Source organism: Tachypleus tridentatus, chromosome 13, assembly GCF_004210375.1.
Source record: "Tachypleus tridentatus isolate NWPU-2018 chromosome 13, ASM421037v1, whole genome shotgun sequence".
In the NCBI taxonomy this organism is placed as follows: domain Eukaryota; kingdom Metazoa; phylum Arthropoda; class Merostomata; order Xiphosura; family Limulidae; genus Tachypleus; species Tachypleus tridentatus.
In genome coordinates, this window is record NC_134837.1 from 102,701,994 (window position 1) to 102,714,771 (window position 12,778).

At 36.3% G+C, this 12,778-nt stretch overlaps 1 long non-coding RNA gene across 1 annotated transcript; it reads right to left on the minus strand.

Annotated features, from left to right (window-relative positions):
- Window positions 1-1,953: 1,953 nt before the first annotated feature.
- LOC143239402 (uncharacterized) lies at window positions 1,954-12,254 on the minus strand. The gene is made up of 3 exons (XR_013021165.1): window positions 12,127-12,254; window positions 4,075-4,147; window positions 1,954-2,932 (listed from the first exon to the last, which is right to left on the minus strand). It is a non-coding gene; the product is annotated as an uncharacterized LOC143239402 (long non-coding RNA).
- Between the last annotated feature and the right edge of the window lie 524 nt (window positions 12,255-12,778).

The window sequence follows — 12,778 nt, forward strand, 5'->3', positions numbered from 1 at the left end:
GATGCTAGACGTGTGTAAATGAAATTAACACATTAATAATAATGTAAAAATTCGAATATTTATCATGTTCTATATCTCATGCTATCAATCATTCATTTTTATTTCAGTGCACATAAAGAACTATAAAAAAATTAATATGTATAAATTACAATATATTGAATGAAGACAGTATGTAGACCTTGGGCCTGGTATGGCCGAGCGCGTAAAGGCATGCGCTCGTAATCTGAGGGTCGCGGGTTTGCATCCGAGTCGTGCTAAACATGCTCGCCCTCCCAGCCTTGGGGGCGTTATAATGTGACGGTCAATCCCACTATTCGTTAGTAAAAGAGTAGCCCAAGAGTTTGCGGTGGGTGGTGATGACTAGCTGCCTTCCCTCTAGTCTTACACTGCTAAATTAGGGACGGCTAGTACAGATAGCCCTCGTGTAGCTTTGTGCGAAATTCCAAAACAAACAATGTAGACCTTGTGGTCTGGCGAGGACGAGCCCTTAAAATACCTTTTATCTCATATAAATCATCAATTTTAATAAAAGAAATAAAATATATTTGGCGGAAGTAATAATTATTTTTGACCGCGAGCGGACGCAGGTGATGTTTTCTGATGGATTGTGTATATATCGACGTTGAAAGGAAAAAAGAGTGTTCAATGGTGTAAAAAGTGTCAGATTTGACCAAATAAAATTGCTGTTCACGAAAAAGACTTTGTTATTTATTTGGAAAAAAACGTATTGTCACCTACTCCCCACCCGAATATTTCATATATGTACGCTTTATTTTATGTAAACCCCGTCTGTTTTTTTGCCTTTTGCCTATTATCATGTATTTAGATACGTACTTGGCACGCACTACAAATATGAAAAGTAATCATTAATATTGTCATTTTGGCGTTAGAAGAGGGGGTAATTTAAAATCGATTTCATGTTACTCCCCTGGTATTCTGAAAACAATTTCATACTACCGGGGGGTAACTTGAAAACAGGGGTAATTTGAAATCGTTACAGTGGTCGTCACCTAGTGTGTTCGGACTGTGAATTCAAGGATTAATGGCTCTTGATGTGTCACTGCAAAAATGCACTTCTGAATTTGGAACGATGGGTGCATTATAAAAGTGGCGGTTAAAATCTTACTATTCCATCACATAAAAGGATCCCAAGAATTGGCGGTAGGTGCTAATGACAAAACTGTCTTCCCTCTAGCATATTAGCTCAAAATTAGAGAAGCTATGTGCAGATAGCTCTTTGTATAGCTTTGTGATAAACATTTGAAAGAAACAAACGTATTAACTTTAATTTTTTTTACCGAATTTGTTTTGTTGTTGTCATAGAGACGTTTAGACAGATAGGCAAATAAATACACAGAAATGGATAGCCAAACGGGATGTATGGCGGACAGACGAACAAACAGATGGGTGACAATGATGTTACCTATTCACTATCCTGTGAACATCACTGCATCTCTTATTTTACTTTATTGTAAACAGATTGGTTTCTGAATTATTATTACCGATTAACTGAAAAATTGTCGCAACTTGTTTTGTTTCTTTTTTTTAGAAATACTATTATTTTTGAAACATTTTACTTTACTTCGTACTTCACGCATCACAATGAAACATGCAGCTACACCCTGATGTTTATCTGGTTCAGTCAAATGCTGGAAAAGCGACAGTTCTAAGCCTGACTTTTTGGGACCATTATCAATCAATGATGTCTGAATCGATCTCGAAACTGGAATATGCAAGGTATAAGAGCAAGGCTGGTGACTCAAACAGAGCTAGTAACCATAGCTGTTAAGAGGTGTGGTTTAGTTAGAAAATATCAACATTATCTATAGTCACAGACCATACACCTGGTTCATTTAGTGATACAGGCTTATTAAAATAAGTTCGAAAAGCCATGTAATGTGGTTCTTTTTCTTTTATAAACTTATTAAACGAGTAACAAAATGAATTTTCACTTTATTAACATCAAATTTCACGTGACATTTCTAAATAATACAATCATTTTAAAATCTCAATGAAACTTAATTTTTACCTAAACTAAGGAGAAAGTCTAACAATTATGAACCAATCAATGATTTAGAAGGTTTAGTCAAACGTGGTTTTATTATGGAAATGATAACAAGATGTTCCAAACATAAGCCATTAAGAAGTCCAGAAGATTATGAAACATAGTGTTGAGTACAATGACAACCATAAAGGTCTAACAACTACAATTGGTAGTAACACATAAAGCTTTATAACAACTCGTGTATTTTTCAACTAACAATAAAGTTCTTCAGTCACGAAACAACAAACAATAAGCAAAAGCAAGTAGTACCTATACCTTTATACCAGTCAATTAAATTAGAACAAATCATAATATTTTCATAGAACACAAAACATGTCTTTTAGATGAATTTAAGCAAAGAACGATTATTTCTTTTGTTATTACCAAATTTGTTATGGAAAAAAATCATGAAGAATCGTTTTATTTTAAGATTCTATTATTCGTTTTCACATAAAGACGTATTCCTGAATAAGGTTCTACTCTATCTGACTCAGTCGTAACAAGTATTATCATTCGTGGTACAATGACAATAACCCAGATTAAAACGGACCTGACAAATCTTAATCAAATGACTGGTCACTCGTCAGAGTTTTGCGAACGGGCGGCTTCACCGACCTTCGATCTTCATCGATTGGAGGGTTATCCTGATGTCAGGTACCTCACGAGTTCTATGAAGGATAGTTGCACTATAGACCTTTGTTCGTGGGATCTGGTACAGGTGTTCGACCGAAGGGAAGGAACGAACCGATAACATGTAGACTACTGCTAGGATTTTTGATGTTGGTTCTCTCAATGAAACAAGGAGTCAAGCTGCAAGTTCTCACGCCAGACTAGCTGAGTTCCTCGAGGTACATTGTATTCCTCTTTCTGCTGTAAGCGCTTCATGGACTGTTTGGATTTTTTAATAGTATACTTATTCTTATGGCATAACACTGAACTTTTAAGTGTATCATCGTAAACCATTTGTTTTCTTACAATTGGTTTATGGAGCTTAGAACAAAACATAACTTAAAGAGTATATACGAAGATAACTTATCGATACATCTGGAAAATAGAGTTGTAACCAAGTATAGCTTAGTTACACTGTCCACGAAAATCTGTTGAAGGAATATTTTCGATAAAGCGTATGAAATTACCATAAAAGAAGATGAAAAACAAACTTTATCTATCTATTTGAAATCGATACATATAAGTGTGTCAAAAGCTATAAAAGATGATTATTTTTGTAATTTTCAATACATATATATATATGCTTACTTACATCCGTTGTTCAGTTTTCTTACTACTTAAATCTATCACACGATTTTACTCAACCTACCGATATATATATGAACAAACAAAATATTTCAACCACACTTTACAGTGGTGTAACAGTATATCTACGGCCTCACAACGCTAGAAACCAGGTTTCGATACCCGTAATGAGCAGAGCACAGGCAGCCCATTGTGTGGTTTTGTGCTTAATTCGAAACAAACAAACACTCTACCACACACTGAATGACATTTTCTAACATCAAATTGGTCTAGCTGATGTGAAGTGATATAGCTCGAAACTTCTATTTACAACTTAACATAGTGATGAATTTGTTATCAATGTGTCGCTACAGCCGTATCTCACAAGTGGCTAGCACTGAAATTGTCCTGTTTATCTCGACCTGTCTGGGCAGTTCAATATGACTTTGTTCATTAGCAGTCACAGATTTTAGTAGGAGGTCAACCTGAATTTCTTGTTGTTGCTGTTTGATAAACACAAATTTTAAAGTCACAAGAGTCACAGGACTGTAAATACATATTTACTTACTTAACTAATATGTTTAATTGTATTTGTAATTTCTATACGGATTCTTACCAGTAAAGAAACAAGATTAAGTTTTTATTTGTATTGTAAGAAACTTTAGGATTGGTACTTATATATAAATATCGTAAATTATTTTCCAGTGTGGTGATGGTGTTGTTTATAGCTCTTACATACACTAACTTTAGGAGCTGTTTTCAGTTTGTTTTTCCCTTCTTCCTCTTAAATTACTTACAGCATAACGTGGCGATACCACATAAATCCTTAAAGCTGCCAGCAGTTTCACAGTCTCCTGATCGTAAATTTATCTAGAAATAAAGCAAACATACGGAATGAAGATAAGAAAGGGTATTGGTTAAGTTATTTTGGTGTAAAATCTGGTTTATAATCTGCTTTTTTCACTTGGTTTAATGTTATGGGAATATGAATTGAACAATGTTATCACAAGCAAAGAAATAACTCGATAAATGATTGAATGTTATAAAGTTTCTTATTATATCTTCATTTCTTTGTTTTTGTGGTATTACCGTTACTGCATTGTTACCATACAGCCAGATGATGATGAAGTGAGCATTTGATGTTTGATTCCAGTTTCCAGTGAAAAACATCACTGTTATTAATTTTTATTGCAAATTCACAAATAAATTTTATTTATATTCTACTGTCAAGCAAAACCCAGTGTGATGGATAATAAGTATACGTGTTGAACGTTAATTTGAATGTTTATATGAAGATGATGTTTGGCGATAATTGGTATTATTCGGATATTTATTGAACTTAAGTTCAAGATGTATTCTAAGACAGCATCAAAATAGTTGCACGTTAAAGTTAGGGACTTGACTCAATGTTTCTGTAACTCTTTTCATGCTACAATTTTTATTCAGTGTTACTTTTCTAATGCTGGATAAATTTATGAAAACATTATTATCAAGTATATCCGCAGTTTCTTATAACAATAAAATATTATCCACAAAACGTATTGTAAGAAAGTGCTAACTTCATTTTATGTTTTAACATAAAGACTTTGAACACGGAAAGTAATATATTTCACCTGTCTACTACCGTGTATTGGTCATTATGCTTTTTCTTGTTTGTGGGCAGAAAGTGTTATTTCCCAATTGCTTATGTCTAAAGTAAATGGAAAATACCTATGTTTCTCTTCACACTTTGGTTTTGTGACCTGGGTAATGAAATTTTAAAATTTACCCATTTTCTAGAACATTCCACGTAAATTCAGTGCTGAGTAACTGATAGAGAATTTTCTCGACCTTACAAGAACTTTCTAGAATGCTGTAGAACTTTCCATAGTAATATATATACAGGGGATCACCACTCACCACTTCAGTTTGGTTCTAGCTGCCTAAGTGAACACATAGATCTATTTGATTTTATCAGAGATGGCATCAAAAAGCTGCAAGCATACTCCAGACGCATTCTGCTATGTATGTGGCCAATTTATCAAGACAAGAGCGAAAAAGTACTCTGTGACAGCATCTGCTAATATGCTTGAAGCCTAAAAGGCATATTTCGGCACGTCTGTCGTGGATTAAGACAAACCCTGAGCACCTCATTTTACCTGCGAGCACTGCAAAAAAAAAAAAACACTATAGAAGGTAAGAAGGACAATTTTTGCTTGCTTCAATAGTAAGATTTTTATATTATACAAATTTTAGGCCTTTTAAATTTAAATATCTTTTGGTGCACCTCAAAGAGGAATACAACAGCGTCAAAACCTTACTAGAAGCCTTGAAGTATGATGTATATGGCTGGGAGGTTATCTGAGACTTCAAAATGGTGGCATTCCTGATGGGTCTCCAAGGAGGCTTTACCAAGTTTCCCTGTTATCCTTGCCTTTGGGACAGCAGGGACACCGCAGCGCACTACAACAGGAAGCACTGGCCACAACGGACCGAGTTCTCTGTGGAGAGGCACAACGTCAAGTTGTGAGCCACTAGTGGACATCCAGAAGGTGTTGTTCCTACCATTGAACATAAAATTGGGTCTTATAAAACAATTTGTCACAGGTCTTTATTAGGAGTCTGCAGCCTTCAAGTACCTTCGAGACTTCTTCCCTAAGCTGTCTGAGGCAAAGGTCAAAGTTGGTGTCTTCGTTGGACCTCAAATAAAGAAGATCCTGGAGTGCACAGAATTCCCCAAGAAGCTCAGTAGCAAGGAAAAAAAAGCTTGGGGCAGCTTTATTGCAGTGGTTTGGGGCTTTTTGGGCAATCACAAGGCCGAAAATTATGTGGAACTGGTTGAAGCTCAAGTAAAGAACTACGGCAAATCGGGTTGCAGGATGTCCCTCAAAGTCCATACCCTTGATGCTCATCTTGATAAATTCAAGAACATGAGAGCATACTCAGAGGAGCAAGGCGAGCGCTTCCACCAAGAAATACTGGACTTTAAACGCCGCTATCAAGGAGTGTATAACGAAAACATGATGGGAGACTATATTTTGGGGCTAATACGTGAAAGTGATTTACATTACAGTCGCAAATCTTGAAATACCACTCACTTCTAAACATTTTTGTATAACTTTAGTATAAACACATGTAAATATTGATTCATATGTTATTTTATTCAGTCCTTATGTAAATGAAAATGTGCAAATTTGCCCTTTTTTACACAGAAAATAGATTAATTTCTAAATTTCATTATCCAGGTCACAAAAGCAAAGATTGAAGGGAATAATGGCCATTTTCTGTACTTTTACAATATAAGCAATTAAGAAATAACACATACTATCCAGGAACAAAATTTGTGTTACATAGTGTTATTGAACTAATCAAAGGATTCCTTTTGTTTAGTAACTCCCACATTTGATTTACTGAACCAATCAAGACGAACGTTTCCTTTATGTTTCTATCTTATATTTGGGACTTAAAAGGTATGACGCACTTCAATTTCATGTAGATTTTCTCACGTACATTTGCTTCAATACTTTTTGTCGTCGTTTTCTCTAAACTATACTCTTCAAAAAAAAGAAACGCAAAAGGCAAAATATGACACAAATTGTTAACAAGTTTATTCCGGGTAGTTCTGTATGACATGTGTGAAACTTTGCACATTCACTGCTGAACATCCAAAGTCTGCAAAGGCGAAGTCCACGCTCATAAGGTGAAGTTTAACGTCACTTAACGTCAATAACGAGTATGCCCCCTGTGAGCATCAATAACTGCTTGGCATCTCCTGCCCATGGAAGCGATGAGATGACGAATCACATCCTGTGGAATGGCTGTCCACTCAGCCTGCAAAGCTGCTGCAAGCTGAGGTAGAGTCTGCCGTTGAAGTTGTCGCCGTCGCAGACGTCGGTCCAACTCGTTCCAAATATGTTCGATGGGGTTTAAATCTGGTGATCTGGAGGGTCAGGGAAGAACGTTGATGTTGTGGTGTCTCAAGAAGACAGTGGTGAGTCGGGCTGTATGAGGACGGGCGTTGTCATGTTGAAAAACGTCGTTGACGTTCACCATGATGGGTTGCACATGGGGCCTAAGAATCTCGTCGACGTATCGTTGAGCCGTAAGATTCCCTCGAATGTGCAAAAGGTCTGTTCTTGCATTGTAGGCGATGGCAGCCCACATCATGACGCTACCACCACCAAATCTGTCAACATCCTGCACACAGTTTGCTGCAAAACGTTCACCTCGGCGACAGTAAACACGGGTCCTTCCATCCTGCCTACGAAGCATAAAACGTGATTCATCGCTGAAGTAAACATGCCTCCATCGTCGATGAGGCCATACCCGATGTGCCCGAGTCCACTGCAGCCGTGCTTGACGATGTTGCTGGGTGAGGATGACGCCTCTGACTGGACGTCGAGGTCGGATTCCAGCATCTCGTAGACGGTTGCGTACGGTCTGATCGGAAATCCTACGCATCCCTGGTATGGTTGAAGCAGTAGACGTCGCAGTGGTGGTCCTATCCCGAAGGTGACGTAACCGGATGTTGCGATCTTGTGTGGGCGTGGTCACACGAGGTCTGCCAGATCGTGGACGGTCACGAGTTGATCCATGTTGTTGGTGACGATTCCATAGCCTTGTGATGGTGCTTGGGTGGACATTCACAGCTCTGGCAACATCTGATCGAGATTCGCCTGCTTCCAAGCGACCAATGGCGTTGTTGCGTTGTGCTTCAGTCAGTCTTGGCGTAACTGTATTGCGTGTCGGTGGCTTAACACTGAGCTATGGAAACCGAGAACCCGTCACTTTTATAGGGATTTTGCACATGTTGCACTTGCAGAACATGCAGATCTTTCAAACAAATTATTGGACACGCATGCGTTTTCGCAAAAAATCCGATGTTTTCCTCCGTTTTTAAAGTGCAGAACTTTTATTGTCATTTTGGTCTGACAATCAGTGCCTTAACACATGTAACATCACATACTCTGAGCTTGTAACGTTATTACATATATTTCTCTTTAAAATAACAAAAATATTCCTTTTGCGTTTCTTGTTTTGAAGAGTATATTTTCAACAGCGGAATTCAAATTTTGCACATGTATAATAAGAATATTATTGATTGAACGTGATAAATTTTGACGTCTTTATAAATGATTTTGCAAAGTCTCAACAAAAGCAGACTCAATTTACATGTCACACGAAATCATTAATATATATATACATATGTTGTGTAGACCAACATCAAAGAAAGAGTTCACACACGGTCTCATATGTAATAACTTCAAAACGACAATATTTCTGGATCTACTGTAGGAGATCATGTTATTAGTTACGTATTTCATTGCTTATAACGCTAAAAAATGGTTTCTGATACCCGTGGTGAGCACAGCACAGATAGTTCTTTCTGTAACTTTGTGCTTAAAACAAACAATGGCTTTTTTCATTCTTGAACAATAATTTCCTAATTTAGAAGTGATAGCTGATTAGAGCGCTCGACTGGTAATCTGAGGGTGGTGGGTTCGAATCTCCGTCATACGAAACACGCTCGCCTTTTTAGCCGGGTGGGGCGTTATAATGTAACGGTCAATCTCACTATTCATTGGTAAAAAAGTAGTCCAAGAGTTGACGGTGGGTAGTGATAACACTAGTATAACACTGCTAAATTAGAGACGGCTAATGCTCTCGTGTAGCTTTGGGCAAAATTCAAAAAACAAATCGAACATAACCTAGTTTAACTAAACGTTTTAGCCTAAATTTATATTTTGATCTTTGCTATTTTCGTAGCTATTCTAAATATGTTTGATATATTACTCCATAAACATTAAACCTCAAAAAACGCATTTTGATTTATATGTCTAGATTATTACTCTTGATAAGTAAACAGGAACGTTCTATGGTAACTTAGTGATAAGTTTGAGGACTTATAACATTAAATTTTGGGTCTCTCCCTATGCTGGATAAAATCCAGATATATCTTTACCCTTAAACAACGATATCTTCACTGGAACACTGTTAGGGCCTGTGATGGCCTAGCGCGTTAAGGCGTGCGCTTCGTAATCTGAGGGTCGCGGATTCGCGCCCGAGTCGCGCCAAACATGCTCGCCCTCCCAGCCGTTATAATGTGACGGTCAATCCCACTTTTCGTTGGTAAAAGAGTAGCCCAAGAGTTGGCGGTGGGTGGTGATGACTAGTTGCCTTCCCTCTAGTCTTACACTGCTAAATTAGGGACGGCTAGTACAGATAGCCCTCGAGTAGCTTTGTGCAAAATTCCAAAACAAAACAGGAACACTGTTACACAAAAATGTACAATACACGCATAATTTTATATTCTTTTTGGGGCGATACCAGGAGGATTGCACTTACCTCAAGAAGAACTGGAAATAAAATCTTTGAGAGTTTCTGTTTTTTTAGAAAAAGCAGAACTTTTAGAAGCGTACTAATAAAAACATCTAATATCACTCAGGTATAATAACTACAAAAATACGTTCGATGACCAAGAGTATCTACTTTTTGATTAGGACATTTTGAGAAAATAAAAACAACAACTTTGAAACAGTATAGTATTAGAGAATCAAAAGTAATATTACTTCTAGAAAAATGTTGGATACGAAACTTTTAAATTCTGAAGTAAACAAATAGAAAGACAATAAATAAATAAACAATACTAAAACAATACTTTCTATTGCCCCAATTTCTCTGGGCAGGAAATAATTACAGGTATCAAATGCTTTTATTTTCTATGTATTCATGCTTTGTAAGTTAGTCTAAAAGTTGTGGGTTTTCCGTCTTTGGCACTGACTCAAAAAATTAACTAAATTGGACGACGTTTCGATCTCCTACAGGTTTTCACCAGACGCATTATTGTTTTCTGTAAAGAAACGACTTGCGAAGGAGATTTCGAATCTGTTACAATAGAAGGGATTTAAATTTAATATTTATTGTTTCAGACTTGTATGTGTAGAAAGGCATTACAATTTCGGATACTGGATAATATACTGCCATTTATCAGTGATGTCGAGAAAACCCACTTATCCATTTATCATAGATGCATATATATATGGAAATATATATTTTTATGTAAACCGAATACAACCTCACTTCTAGTGCTTACCGTTCAAAAAACGTGTTTAGCTGTTTTACCTTTTTTGTTTCTTTGTTTTAATTTTAGGATTTCTATTTTGATTTACAGAATGAGACCAAAGTTATGCTGTCTTTATTCTCGGCCTGGTGGTTAAGATGCTATACTCCCATTACCGAACATGCTCGCCTTCTCAGCCGTGAGGACCTTATATAATCTGATAGAAATTCCCTCTACTCGTTAGTAAAGAGTAGCCCAAGACTCAACAGTGACTGGTGCTTACAAGTTGCCTTGCCTCTTGTCCAGTATTTTCCAAATTATGGGGCACTCCTTCTGAAGGTGTGTGTTCGTGTATACTGCTGGCTGGTGGACAAGGTTCCTTAGTTGGAGAGCCAGAAACTAAGGACAGAAGAAACAGAAGAGTTGGAGACAATGAGGATATCCTAACAAACCTATCACTTTACTCTCAAAATTCTCTTCTTATTTCCACTTGTATTGACTCAATTCTTACAAGTATCTGTTTCATTTCGTAAAGGACTTGCAAGACCAGATGGTTAAGGCGCATGACTCTTAATTTGCGGGGTGCGGATTCGAATTCCTGTCACACCAAACATGCTCTATCTTTCAACCGTGGAAGCGTTATAATGTTACAGTTAATCCCACTATTCGCTGATAAAAGAGTAGCCCAAGAATTGGAAATGGGTGGTGATGACCAGCTGCTTTCTTTTTAGTCTTACATTGCTAAATCAGGGACGGCTAGCGTAGATAGCCCTCGTATAGCTTTGCGGGAAATTCAAAAAACAAACTGACTTATTTGCTCAAACTTGAAAAGCTGAGACATTTTAGCATTGAAATGAAAAACAGAATACGGTTAAAACTGGCTACTCAAGGAAACCAACGAAAACATCAACAAAGTTCCTTAATTTTAAATTAATAACGCGTGTATATACATGAATATGGTGTAATGATTATATTTAAAACTAAAATATCCTGGATCCCTTTGCTGGTGGGTCTCTCTCAAGTTTTGTAGTACGCATATTAAATTTAAACCTAGTGCTTGGTACTTTATCAGTTGTCGTTATTGTTAGTTGTAGTTAAGTTCACAGCAAAACAATAGGTTCTCTGTGGTATACCCACCGCGGGTATCAAAACCTATTTTTTAAACTTTATCAAAACTTCATAACTGTTAAGAAAATATAGCAGTGTTAAGACGCATATGAGAATTGTCACTTGTATAAAAGAAAATAAAACTAGTCTCTAGTACCTCTAGAATGATATTTCAATTATGTTTTATGAGACGAAGATTAAATATAAATTTTACGACGTAACATTTTAAAAATATTTCTGCCTGTCTATGTTTATCATCAGACACCACCAAAATGTATAATATTTGTTTTAATGGATGTGGTAAATGACTCTAAGAGTATATACTGATATTTTTTTCAATTTTAAAAGTCAATTCAACGTTTATAAGAATTCACAAGAAGTCGTTGTTAGCTAACGTGTTTCTTCCTTACCCTCCCTATTTGATTACTTAGTACGATATTTTGTGTTTGCCTATTTCTAGAACCACTGAAATAAAAAAACAGCTTTGCAATTTCTTTTAATAGTATATATATTATTATTTCGACTTTGTGATTATCTTAAATGTGATTGATACTTTAGAATGTTATTGTAATATTAAGTCGTACAAAAGGAATTATTATGACTTAACGCTCTCTTGCAAAAGGACACATCGATCTGATAATCACTAGCGCATGTATTCACCAAAGTTTTCTTTACTTTGTCTAAACTAAAAACGAGTACTTACTTTAATGTACACTCTCCACTTTTATTTCGCGTGTTCCAATATACATTTTGTAGATGCAGAGGCTTGCTTAGATAGTGTTTGCTTTATACGTATTAGCACAATAAAACTGCATATAGAATCGTTGGACTTCAGTCGTTGTTTGTTTTCCTGTTGTTGTTTTTATACACAAGGATTACACTATAGATTACACTCAGTAAGATAACAGAAAAATTATCAGCAGTGTATTCCTTTGCCAGATAAATAGTTGAAAGCTTTTTAAAAGTATAGAAAAGTAGAAATAGAATTTTAAGGCAGAGTACATTAGAGAGAAAGGAGTGTTAAAGAGAGCTGCGGGATAAACTGTTGTCAGTATGTTTCGTTGCCAGGGTAATAGTAGGTAGTAAGGTAGAGAATGCAGAGCTTAGTACCTGTGCAGATTAGAGAACAGTGTGTCATTAACAGTAAAATTTGTTAGACATTTATTTCTGTTGCTAGACAATTTATCGCGCGATTTTAAAACCTAGTACAATAACAGAAATAGTAATATTTATGGAAGGTTGTATGTAATTTACAGAAATAGGTTCGTAGGTTTATATTTCATAGTTTGTTACGAATATCGTCAAGCTAATTCTAATAAACAAACACAATTCATGAAAAATAAATTTTGTCAAGT